General features: G+C 38.8%; 1 protein-coding gene across 2 annotated transcripts in view; it reads right to left on the reverse strand.

The window, feature by feature from the left end:
• Positions 1–12,455, reverse strand: part of ZCCHC14 (zinc finger CCHC-type containing 14) — a 119,401-nt gene that overhangs the window by 33,990 nt on the left and 72,956 nt on the right. The window lies entirely within an intron of this gene.

Consider the following 12,455-nt stretch of genomic DNA (forward strand, 5'->3'; position numbering starts at 1 on the left):
TTAGCACTGAGATGTTAAGTAACTTGTCCATGGTCAAAAAGCCAGTACTTATCAGAGGCGGACTCTTAGACTGGCTCTTAAGGCATTATACATGCTGCTTCTTGGCATTATTAATAACATTTTAAATTCAAAATCTAATTACTTTAGATTGGCAAGCACTAAGTCTGTTTATGCAAAATGTTTTGGATTTACTGATTCATGAATGAATCCGCATTCTTTCTAAAGCTCTCCCATCTCAGTGAGAAAAAGGGCAAACTTTTATTTTGCTTCACTATCATGGAATTTTTTTTGTCCTCTTAGAATCCAACTACTTTCCAAAAACAAAGTGAATTAAGGCTATTGGCTGTGGAACATATTGTATTTTATTAGTCTTAGACACTTATACAACAAAATGTTTTCTATCAACAAATCCTTTAGCCCTTATTGTTCTAAATCTATGCTCCTATGATCTCTGAACTCAAGAGTAGGTGGCTAGGAACAAAGTTTTCAAAGTTACAGTGATCTTAGATTAGAGAGGCCCACTATCTTTTTTTCATCCATACAATCAGACAATAGTATTAGTTACCTCTTTTCCCCAACACTGGCTTTTATTAGTTTCTCTTTACAATGTATAACCTCTCTTTTTTCCCTTTCTACCTTATACTTACTCCCCTTAACTACTTCATTACTACTCAACATCATTCTGGTCTAGTACAAGAGAAGATAATTCTTCTAGGTGATGATAATGGGTTGTAGGATAAACATTAATTTTGGCAATTACAGCTTAGGGGCTCAGCAAAAGAGTCTAGTAAGTTGTTAATGACTAGGAACCAACTTTTTTTGGGGAGAGTTAATGTGGATTAATAGAGTACTGAACCTGGAGTCAGGAAGACCTAAGTTCAGATCTCACTTCTGATATACTAATTAACAATGTGACCATAGTCAAAGTCTCTTAGGCTTCCTAGGCCTCAGTTTAGTTACCTGTAAAAAGGGGATGATAATAATAACATTTGTGCTACCCAGGTGACATCACTATTATAATGTTAAAATGAGATAATGTATGAACCATACTTTTCTAGTTTAGTAACAGGTGGTGTAGGACAGAACAGGAAACGTTCCTAAAGGGAGAAATTTTAGAGCACTGAACATATTACCTATCAGATTTATAGATAAGAAAAGACTTTATGAATAAATGACTTTATGAATAAGACTTTATGGCATTGCAGGCCATAAAATGGATTAATTCTGATTACATTAAATTAAAAAAATAAAAATAAAAATTAAATTAAATTAATTAATTAAATTTAAAATGTTAGCCAAGATTACAAGGAAAGCAGAAAACTAGGGGAAAATTTTATGGATAATTTCTCAGATAAAGGCCTCATCTCAAATATGTAGAGAACTGAGTTAGATTTATAAGAATGTGAGTCATTCTCCAATTGATAAATCATCAAAGGCTATGAACAGGAATTTTTTGGAAGAAGAAATCAAAGCTATATAAGGTAATATAAAAATGTTTTAAATCATCATTGATCAGAGAAATGTGAATTAAAACAGTTCTGAGATATACCATCTCACACTATCAGACTGGCTAAAATGATAGAAGGGGAAAATGACAAACACAGGAAGGATGTGGAAAAATTGAAGACACCAATAGTTGGTGAAATTGTGAACTCATCAGCCATTTTGGGCAGCAGTTTGGAGTTATGTCCAAGGAGTTACAAAACTGTGTATATATTTACCCTTTGACCCAGCAATACCACTATTAGGTCTGTTTCCTTAGGTGATTAGGGAAAAAGGAAAAAGAACCTATTGTGTACTAATATAATTATAGCAGCTCTCTTTGTGGTGACAAAGAACCGGAAATTAAGGGGATGCCTATCAATGGGAGAATGGCTGACTGAGTTGTGGTATGATTGTGATGAATTACTACTGTGCTTCAAGAAATGAAGTTGGAAAACATGGAAAAACGTGCATGAAACAATGCAGTGTGAAACAAGTAGAACCAGGAGAACATTATATACAGTAACAGCAATATTGTCTGAAAAGTAACTGAATGGGCTATTCTGAGTAATATGAACATTAAAATCAACTACAAAGGAAAATGCTATCCACCTTCAGATAAAGAAGTGGTACATGAAAGTGTGTATTGCAATGGTTCCTCATCTCTAATGTTGGCTATTTCCAATGCAGGGTTGGAAGACAGGGAGGAAATAAATTTGGAACTCAAAGTGTAACCAAAAATAAATAAATATAAAAAGGGAAAATTGCTTATTCTCCTTCCCAAGCTATATTATTAGCTTTGTATCTCTGTTATGTAGACATTTACAATAAGCCTATCTTTCTTCTCTGGCAATACCCTAAGTAGAGATACCTAGGTCACAAAACTGACTATAACTGTTGGAACTGAGAGTTCTAACTATCTAATCTGAAATAAGTCACAGAACTTCTGTGACTCTATAAAAATGGGATAACCACACTGATAGACTTCACAGCTTTACATGACCAGGGAGAAGAGTTCTTTATACACTGGTAGTCATTGTTAAAAAAAAACTTTAAACAGAAAAGACTGGTTTTAATTTCCTTAGATGATTAGGGAGACAAAATGCTAGTGAGATAGGTAACTGATTTATCACTGTTCCGAGACTCATTAAGACTAGTATCAGGATCCAAAGGATATGAACAAAAAGCTCCACCCCCACCCCCACAAAAATCACAAACTATTTACAACCATGTTAAACAATGCTCCAAACCACTAATAACAAGAGAATGCAAATCAAACCAACTTATATTTCACCTCACACACAGCAAACTGACAAAGATGACAAAAAGGTAGGAATATATACAGGAAGATGGGTACACAAATATACTCCATCTGGTGGAGCTTTGAATTGTGGCAACTATACTGGAAAGCAATTTGGAATTAGGAGAAGAAAGTTATTAAAATCACCATACTCTATGATCCAGAGATCCCACTGGTGGGCACATACCCTAAAAAAGACAATGATTATAGTATCAAAAGAATTGGAAACAAAGTAGATAGATGTCCATCAAAGGAAAGACTGAACACTTCGGGGTATATGAATTTTATGGAATGCTGTTGTGCCATGAAAAATGATGAATCATACAATGAGCAAATGGCAGCTAGGTGGCACAGTGGATAAAGTTTTGGGCCTGGAATCAGAAAGACTCATCTTCTTAGTTCAAATCCAACCTCAGACACTTATTAGCTGCGTGCCCCTGGGCAGGGTCACAACCTTGTTTGCCTTAATTGCTCATCTGTAAAATGAGCTGCAGAAGGAAATGGCAAACCACTCCAGTATCTTTGCCAAGAAAACTCCCCAAAAGGGGTCATGAAGAGTTGTCATGACTGAAAAACAACTGAACAATAACAAATAATGAATATAGAGAAGTATGAGAAGACTTAAATAAACTGATGGAACCAGAAATAAGCAGAACTTCGAGAACGATATATACAGTTACTGTAACAATGTAAACCGAAAGAACAACAACATAAAAATCTTACTAAATGTTGCATAATTATAATGTTCAAGTTTGGCCCTCAAAATGATATAAGGAGAATGTCCCTTCTCACCTTCTTTTCACAGGTTAGGGATTACTCAAAGTGTTGGTTTTTCTATGGATTTTCTCTTTTAAAAAGTCTTTATATAGGATAGCTGTTTGGGAGGCAGAATTATATAGACACACATGGGTAACGAAGATGATACAAAGACAAAATAAAAATGAAAATTTGGGTTTTTTTCTTGGGGGGAGGGAAGGGATATAAGGAAACAATTTTCTGTTACTGGCAAAGCCCAAACAAATAGCATTAACAATTCATATTATCTAGCCCTTTAAAATGCCAGATGACAAACCCAGCTTAGAGACACTAAAAACATAAGCTGTAAAAACCAACAATGCACTTAAGGATGCAACTTTTATTTTGTTAGATTAGAAGACTCCTTCTCCTTCTAAATACTTTTTTGGCGGGGAGGGAAGGGGAGCTACTGATCTTGTTATTTTATGAATATAAAACTCCTCCCTAGTGAGTAAACTCTCCCTACCAAAGTAGAGAAGTAACTGTTATAAAACTTACAGATTTGGTTACCTGGGGCACTGAGGGGCTGACAATCAATAAACATTTATTAAGCAACTACTGTGTTCCAGGCAATATGCTAAGTAACAAAGACAAAAAAGAGACAAAAAACAAACCCGGACCCGCCCCAAACTTACAATCTAACAGGAGAGACAACATATAAATATATACGAAGCAAGCCATATGCAGGGTAAATAGGAAATAATACAAAAGAGGACAGTCACTAGAATTAAGAGGGGTTAGGAAAGGCTTCCTGTAGAATATGGAAATTTAGTTTGTACTCAAAGAAAGTTAGGGAAGTAAGTAGGCAGAGATGAGGAAGAAGAGAATTTCAGGCATGGAGGACAGCTAGGGAAAATGCCCTGAGCCAAGAAATGGATTGTCTTGTTGGTAGAATAGCCAGGACTCCAGTGCCACTAGATCAAAGAGTATGTAGCAGGGAATAAGGCATAAAACACTGGAACAGTAGGAGGGTGCTAGGTCCTAAAGGACTTCGAATGCAAAACAGGGCATTTAGTATTTGATGGGAGCCACTGGAGTTTACTGAGTGGAGAGGGTGGAGTGACTTAATTGGACCTGTGCTTTAGTGCTCCTCTCCACCCTTGTACTGAAACCCTGAGTAGGTATAGGTATACCAATGGAACTGCCAAATAGTGTCTGGTCCTGTGACTAGTGCTAGTGTAAGTCTCCTGTAATTTCTTTCTCACCAGTTTTGCCAGGTCCCCTTATCATCTCTGGCTTGAGAGAACTTGTGCTTTAAGAAGAAAGAGAAGGGGAACATATTTGAGATTTGTTTCAAAGGTGAGATTGACAGGTCCTGGCAATAGCTTGAATACGGGGGTGTTTAGTGATAGTGAGGAATCAGGTTGTGACCCTAAGGAACTAGAAGGATGCTGTTGCCCTCTATGGTAATAGGGGAAATGTGGGGTTTGTGTGTGGAGAGGGTTTAGGGGGAAAGGTAATGGGTTCTGTTTTAGACATACTGAGTCTAGGCTGTCTACTGGACACTCAGTTTGAAATGTCTGAAAGGCAGTTGAAGATGTGAGATCGGCAGAGAGATTGGGGCACGACAGGTAAATTTGAAAATCATCAGCATTGAGAGGGTAATTAAAACCATGGTAGTTGATGAGATCACCAAGCGAAAGAGTATAAGAGGGAGAAGAGAAAAGGGTGCCCAAGGAGAGAATACTGAGGGACACCTCAGTTAGAGGGTGTGATCTGGAGGATGATTCAGCAAAGGAGACAGAGAAAGAATAGCCAGGGAGGTAGGAGGAAAACCAAAAGAGAGGGGTGCCTTGAAAACCCAGAGAGGAGAGAATATCAAGGAGTAGTTAGTCAACAATAGTGTCAAAGACTGGACAAGAGGTGAAGGAGAATGAGGACTGAGAAAAGGCCATTCAATTTAGCACTTAAGAGATGTAGTAGCAATTTAGATTTGAAGAAGCCTGAGTCACATGTGGTGGGAAGAGCTTACTGGGAGGAAAAGGAAGTTGTGTCACAGGAAATGGTGAGAGAGCACCGTTATAGCTGTTAATGGCCATCATGACAGTTACAGCTGAGGTAAAGAAAGTTGACCTGTGATAGCTTACTGTGAGTTTTTGGGAAGGCCCCAGCAGGGGGCAGGAGAGGTTTTGAGATGGTGAGGCTCCATGCTGTCATATTGTTTTTATTTAATTAATAATTTATTTAATCTTTTTAGTTTTCAACACTGAGTTCCACAAGATTTTGAGTTACAAATTTTCTCCCATTTCTACCCTCCCAGACTTCAAGAAAGTATGTATTCTGATTGCTCCATTCCCCAGTCAGCCCTCCCTTCTGTCACCCCACGTCCCCCCCATTCCCCTTCCCCTTACTTTCTTGTAGAGCAAGATAAGATTTCTATACCCCATTGCCTGTATAGCTTATTTCCCAGTTGCATGCAAAAACAACTTATTTTTGAGCATCTGCTTTTAGAACTTTGAATTCTAAATTCTCTCCCCTCTTCTCTTCCCACCCACCCTCCCTAAGAAGGCAAGCAATTCAACATAGGTTATACGTGTATCATTATGCAAAACGCTTCCACAATAGTCATGTTGTCAAAGACCAACTATATTTCCCTCCATCCTATCCTGTCCCCCTTTATTCAATTTTCTCCCTTGACCCTGCCCCTTTTCAGAAATGTTTGCCTTTGATTACCTCCTCTCCAGATCTGCCCTCCCTTTTGTCATCTCTCCTTTCTCATCCCCTTCCCCTCCTTCCCTGTAGGGTAAGATACCCAACTGAGTGCGTATGTTGTTCCCTCCTCAAGTCAAATCTGATGAGAGCGAGATTCACTCATTCCCCCTCACCTGCCTCCTCTTCCCTTCTAACAGAACTGCTTTTTCTTGCCACTTTTATGTGAGATAATTTACTCCATTCTATCTCTCCCTCTCTCAATATATTCCTCTCCTACCCCTTAATTTAATTTTTTAGATATCATCCCTTCATATTCAATTCGCCCTGTGCCCTCTGTCTATATCTATATGTGTGTATGTATGTATGTATGTATGTATGTATGTATGTATGTATGTATATTCCCTTCAACTACCCTAATACTGAGAAAGGTCTCATGAATTACACACATCACCTTTCCTTGTAGGAATATAAACAAAACAGTTCAACTTTAGTAAGTCCCTTATGATTTCTCTTTCTTGTTTACCTTTTCATGCTTCTCTTGATTTTTGTATTTGAAAATCAAATTTTCTATTCAGCTCTGGTCTTTTCACTGGGAAAGCTTGAAAGTCCTCTATTTTATTGAAAATCCATATTTTGCATTGGAGCATTATACTCAGTTTTGCTGGGTATTCTTGGTCTTAATACTAGCTCCTTTGACCTCTGGAATATCATATTCCAAGCCCTTCAGTCCCTTAATGTAGAAGCTGCTAGATCTTGTATTATCTTCATTGTGTCTCCACAACACTTAAATTGTTTCTTTCTGGCTGCTTGCAGTCTTTTCTCCTTGACCTGGGAGCTCTGAAATTTGGTGACAATATTCCTAGGAGTTTTCTTTTTGGGATCTTTTTGAGGAGGTGATCGGTGGATTCTTTCAATTTCTATTTTAACCTCTGGCTCTAGAATATCAAGGCAGTTTTCCTTGATAGTTTCTTGAAAGATGATATCTAGGCTCTTTTTTTGATCATGGCTTTGAGGTAGTCTAATAATTTTTAAATTATCTCTCCTGGATCTATTTTCCAGGTCAGTGGGTTTTTCCAATAAGATATTTCACATTGTCTTCCATTTTTTTCATTCCTTTGTTTCTGTTTTATAATTTCTTGGTTTCTCATGAAGTCACTAGCCTCCACTTGCTCCAATCTAATTTTTAAGGCAGTATTTTCTTCAGTGGTCTTTTGGACCTCCTTTTCCATTTGGGTAATTCTGCCTTTCAAAGCCTTCTCCTCATTGGCTTTTTGGAGCTCTTTTGCCGTTTGGGTTAGTCTGTTTTTTAAGGTGTTACTTTTTTTCATTTTTTTTTTTTTTTTGGATCTCCTTTAGCAAGTCGTTGACTTGTTTTTCATGATTTTCTTGCATCACTCTCATTTCTCTTCCCAGTTTTTCCTCTATTTCTCTTACTTGCTTTTCCAAATCCTTTTTGAGCTCTTCCATGGCCTGAGACCAATTCATATTTTTCTTAGAGGCTTTTGATGTAGGCTCTTTGACTTTGTTGACTTCTTCTGGCTGTATGTTTTTATCTTCTTTGTCACCAGAAAAAGATTCTAAAGCCTGAGTCTCAGTCAGTTTTTGCTGCCGGTTCATGTTCCCAGCCAACTACTTGACCCTTGAGCTTTTTGTCAGAGTATGACTGCTTGTAGAATAGAGAGTACTTTGTCCCAAGCTTTAGGGGCTGCGCTGCTGTTTTCAGAGCTACTTCTGTCACTGCAATCTCTGCCACAGCAGTGTTTCTCCTCCCCCAAGAACCACCAACCAGGACGGTGACCCAGATCTAAGCAGGGTGAAGCACTCCCTGCACGCCCACTCTGATCTACCACTCAATTCCTCCCACCATGTGGGCCAGGGACTCTAGAAGCAGCCGACGCTGGAGCTCTGGAAGCAGCCACAGGAGCTTCCTGCTGCTGCCACCGCCACGCTGCCTCCGCTGCCCCCAGGGCTGGGGCTGGACCATACTCACTCCAATCTAGCAGCTTTCCCACTAACATGCTCCGTGGTCTTTGGTGTTTGTGGGTTGAGAAGTCTGGTAACTGCTACAGCTCAGTGGTTCATGGCCGTGAGGCCTGCTCTGGCTGGTCAACTCTTGGTCTGGTCTGTCCTGGCACAGCCCACATTGGGCTGCACTCCACTCCCAGCACTCCGAAAGACCCTTCCCAGTGACCATCCAGGCCATCCTGGGCTGGAGACCTGCTTCCTTTTGCTATTTCGTGGGTTCCACAGCTCTAGAATTTGTTCAGAGCCATTTTTTACAGGTGTTTGGAGGGATGTGGGGGACAGCTTAAGTGAGTCCCTGCTTTCCAGCTGCCATCTTGGCTCCACCCCACCCCATGCTGTGATATTGTGTTTTAAGTTCCTTGTTGTTATGATAAAGTGAGCTCACTGGTTGTGGGAGCAGATTGTCTGGTTATGGGATTTGGTTATCTGGTGTCTGAATAAATGTTTTACTTCTTTCTACCTTCTATATGGAGAGTCTCTCATACTTTATGATAGAGAACTATATAAGCATATTCATGATTATCGTCGATTTGTCTTTATTGCCTTGCTGTTACAAGAAATCATTAGTAACTTTGGAGAAAGCAGTTTCAGTGGAATGAGAAGAGTGGGAGCCAGATTTTAAGAAGATAAGAGAGTGAGAGGAGAGAAAGTGGGGGCACCTATTGTAGACGGACTTTTTGAGGAGTTTAGCTAGAAAGTGCAGAAGACACATCAGGAAATAGTTAGTAGGGATGGAAGGATCAAGTAAGGTTTCTTTTTTTCAGAATAGGGACATGAACAAGTTTGTAGGCTGTAGGAAATCAGTCAGTAGATAGCTAGAAATTGAAAGTAAGTGAAAGAGTGAGGATGACAGAGGAGACAAGATTTAATAGGATCACTTGAACAAGTTAGAGTGGTTAGCCCTGGTAAGAAGGCCATTTCATCAGGTGAGGAGGAGAGAGTGGCAGAAGGCACTTGAGTGATAGAAGGTGAGGCAGATGGGAGAAGAGGGAGTTCATGGTAAACAGCCTCAATTTTTTCCTGTAAAATATGAGGCAACATTCTCAGTTTGAGAGAGTTGGGGGAGGGGAAACTATGGGAGCTTTGAGGAGGGATAAGAAGGTTTGGAAGAGCTGGTGTGGGGAGTTAGATAGTGAGATGATAAGTTTTCCTAATTCCAAGGCCAACTCTCTATCGAATACACTGTGCCCCTCCAAATGTGATGATGTCAATGGTTGTGTTCTTCTTCAATTACTTAGAATGATTCATCAACAAATATAATTCATAAATTCAATTACCTTCAGGCCAGTTGATTACCTAAACTAAAAATTATTTGGAGATTTATACACTAAATGATCACCAACTTTATTACACATAGCAACAGTTCATTTATCTGGCACTGTTGGGGAAGATGATATTTGATTAAAGTTTTCCAAATAAATGAAACTTTCCCATGTGAACACAAAACTTTTAAAGTCTTATTTTTTCAATACTCTTTGTTTTTCCATCATCCTTGCTTCCTACTCTATCACTACCCAACCTCTACTTAGTGAGCTCATTCAAAGTAACAAATATTAAAAAAAGAAAGAAAAAAGTAGTTAAGCAAAACTAACACATTAACCATTTCTATAAACATGTGCGGTATTTTCATCACACCCATAGACCTCTGCAACTATTTCCTGTGACCAAGTTTAGTTAATAATTATATAACATTCAGTTTCCTTCTTTTTCTCTCCTTTTCATTTACATAGTTGTAGATGTTGAGGGTGAAAAAACGAGGGTTTCAGGAATCCCAAAAATAAAGTTCCCAGGACTGGAGTTCCCAGTTGAGGGGAAGTACCCCACAAGGATCCAAGTACTGGAGAGGGTGGGGAACATTCGGAATGCATTCACGATCTCAAGCATTCCTTAAGTCAAAGTGGCAAAGAATTATTACACTTTACAGCGGGCAAGATTTCTTAGGGAATCTGCAACCTTAGAGGGGTGCAGGGAGAGCTTTTGTAAGAGATTTGGGGGTTAAATACGTCAATTAGGTGTTTTGGGGTGGGATTAGGGAGTGGTTAAGGAGTGGTCAGTCCTTAAAGGAACATGCACTTTTTCCATCTACTGCGCAGGCGTATTACCCAAACTTCACTGGGAAATAGCCCAAAGTGGGGCTACTAGGAGGTGTGGTTTTGACTGTGAAATGTTACTAAGTTAACTAGCGATCAGGGCTGGCTGGGTATATCTAAGTGGCTTTCATATCATCTTAGACAAAATAAATGTAACAGAGTATACATTTGACTATACCTAAGATACATATCAGTAAGGTCAGTAAGTAGTGAATATGGTCATGACCCAGTGCACAGCCAATTATCAGTACACAGGGCTGCCTACTATGAAAGGAGCAGAGATATGCGTGTTGCTGGGGCATGCTGCCCTTGAGCTAGAGAGACAGTATTTTGAGGCTACAGAGAAATGTGATTTTAGAACTGGATGGGGTTTTGGAATTGGGGTTCAGGCACAGGCACCCAAGCAGAGGCTGTTAGAATTAGGGTCCAAGCATAAGCACCCCATCAGAAGATATCCCTTACCTAGGCTGCCTATCTTACTTTCCATTATTTTAAAGTAAGCTATCCTATTCTTCTCAAAAGTCTTCATATGTGCCATTTCTTATACAACAGGAATGTTCCATTATATTAATATACCACAATTTTTTTAGTCAGCCCCCAAATGACAGGAATCTACTTTATTTTCAGGGTTTTTTTTTGGTTATCACAAAAAGTGCTGCTTTATTAATATTTTGGTGTATACGGAATCTTGGCTTTGACTTCTTTATGGTAGATGCCTAGTAGTGGAATTAAATTAGTGGGTTAAAGGGTATGAATATTTCCATAGTTTTTCATAGAATAATTCAAGCTGCTTTCCAAAATGGCTAGATTTATAGTTTCACAAGAATGTATTAGTGTATCTGTCTTTCTCTAGTCCCTACAACACTGACATTGCAGTCTTTTATCTTTGCCAATCTGATGGCCATGCCATCTTAAAAAAAAGTATATGGAAATATAATTTAACCTTTTCTTGATGACTTTGGGATTATGAACATCTGTTAGTGTAATGTGCTATAATGAGTTAACCATCACCTATCTTTAACATCTGTCTTGCTCAGGAGGTTTTAGAAGTGAAAACAGGAGCTTCCCTTAGGATTGGCCTATCAGTGATAGGAAGGTTAGTCATTCATACCTGGTTTAAAAGATCAGAGAAGGTAAGACTAGACAAACCGTTGAAAACTCAAACCCTTCTTCTCAGTGAATTATGTAACTTTGACGATTTGGTCTACAATAGAAAATTTTGCATCTATGCAAACTTGCCTAAATCTATTCTCATATTTTCATGAACCATTATCTCAATATGGGCTTAAATAATTCTCAAAGATTTTAATGAATTAACAGGATCAGTAGCTATTGGTCACTTTTTTTTGCTAGAGACGCAGGAAAGAAGATGGTGACATAAAGAGATTATCATGTATGGTATGTACTGTTGTTTAGAAATCTTTGCCTCTGATTCTTGAAAACCAATGTCTAAATGACTTTAAAACTGTTTCATCTCTACCAAAGACAGAACTATAGAATCTCCTCTTTTAGGAGAAAGGCTTGCCAAACACAGTCTGTGTGTGGGGATGTATTGGGAATGGATGCAGGAGAGAAGAAGGAGAATCAGACTTTATACAGTGTTTCCTATGGGCCACTATGCTAGGCTCTTCACAAATATTATCTCATCTGATCACCCCAACATGGATTCCAGAGTGGTTAAAAGGGCTGATGAAAGTACAGCATCTATGGTGAAAACTGTTCAGGGTATTAGATGACGCTGAAAACGTCCAGAGCTGGCAACCTTCTAGAATAGAGAGCAATACCTAGTGGAGAATAAGCAGAGAGCAATGCTCAGTGGAGAGCAAGTTAGGCAAGAGAAGCAAGACAATATTAGGAGAAGACACTGGCAGCTCTGCAGTCTCAAATGTGTAGGCTGATCCTCCATACACATCTCTGCACATGTTTCTCATGTGTGGATATCTCTCATGATCAAGGTCCACTCTTCCAAATAAGTATACTGTAATTGAGAGAGAGTAAGCTCAAGGCTTATTGGAGAGGGGCTTTAATAGGGAGAAGATATTCTATGGTGATTTTACTTACATTGTCATTTAATTAAAATGCTTTTGGTTTGATCAGTGCGTCATCCTAAT

Source organism: Trichosurus vulpecula, chromosome 3 (assembly GCF_011100635.1).
Source record: "Trichosurus vulpecula isolate mTriVul1 chromosome 3, mTriVul1.pri, whole genome shotgun sequence".
NCBI classification, from domain to species: Eukaryota; Metazoa; Chordata; class Mammalia; order Diprotodontia; family Phalangeridae; genus Trichosurus; species Trichosurus vulpecula.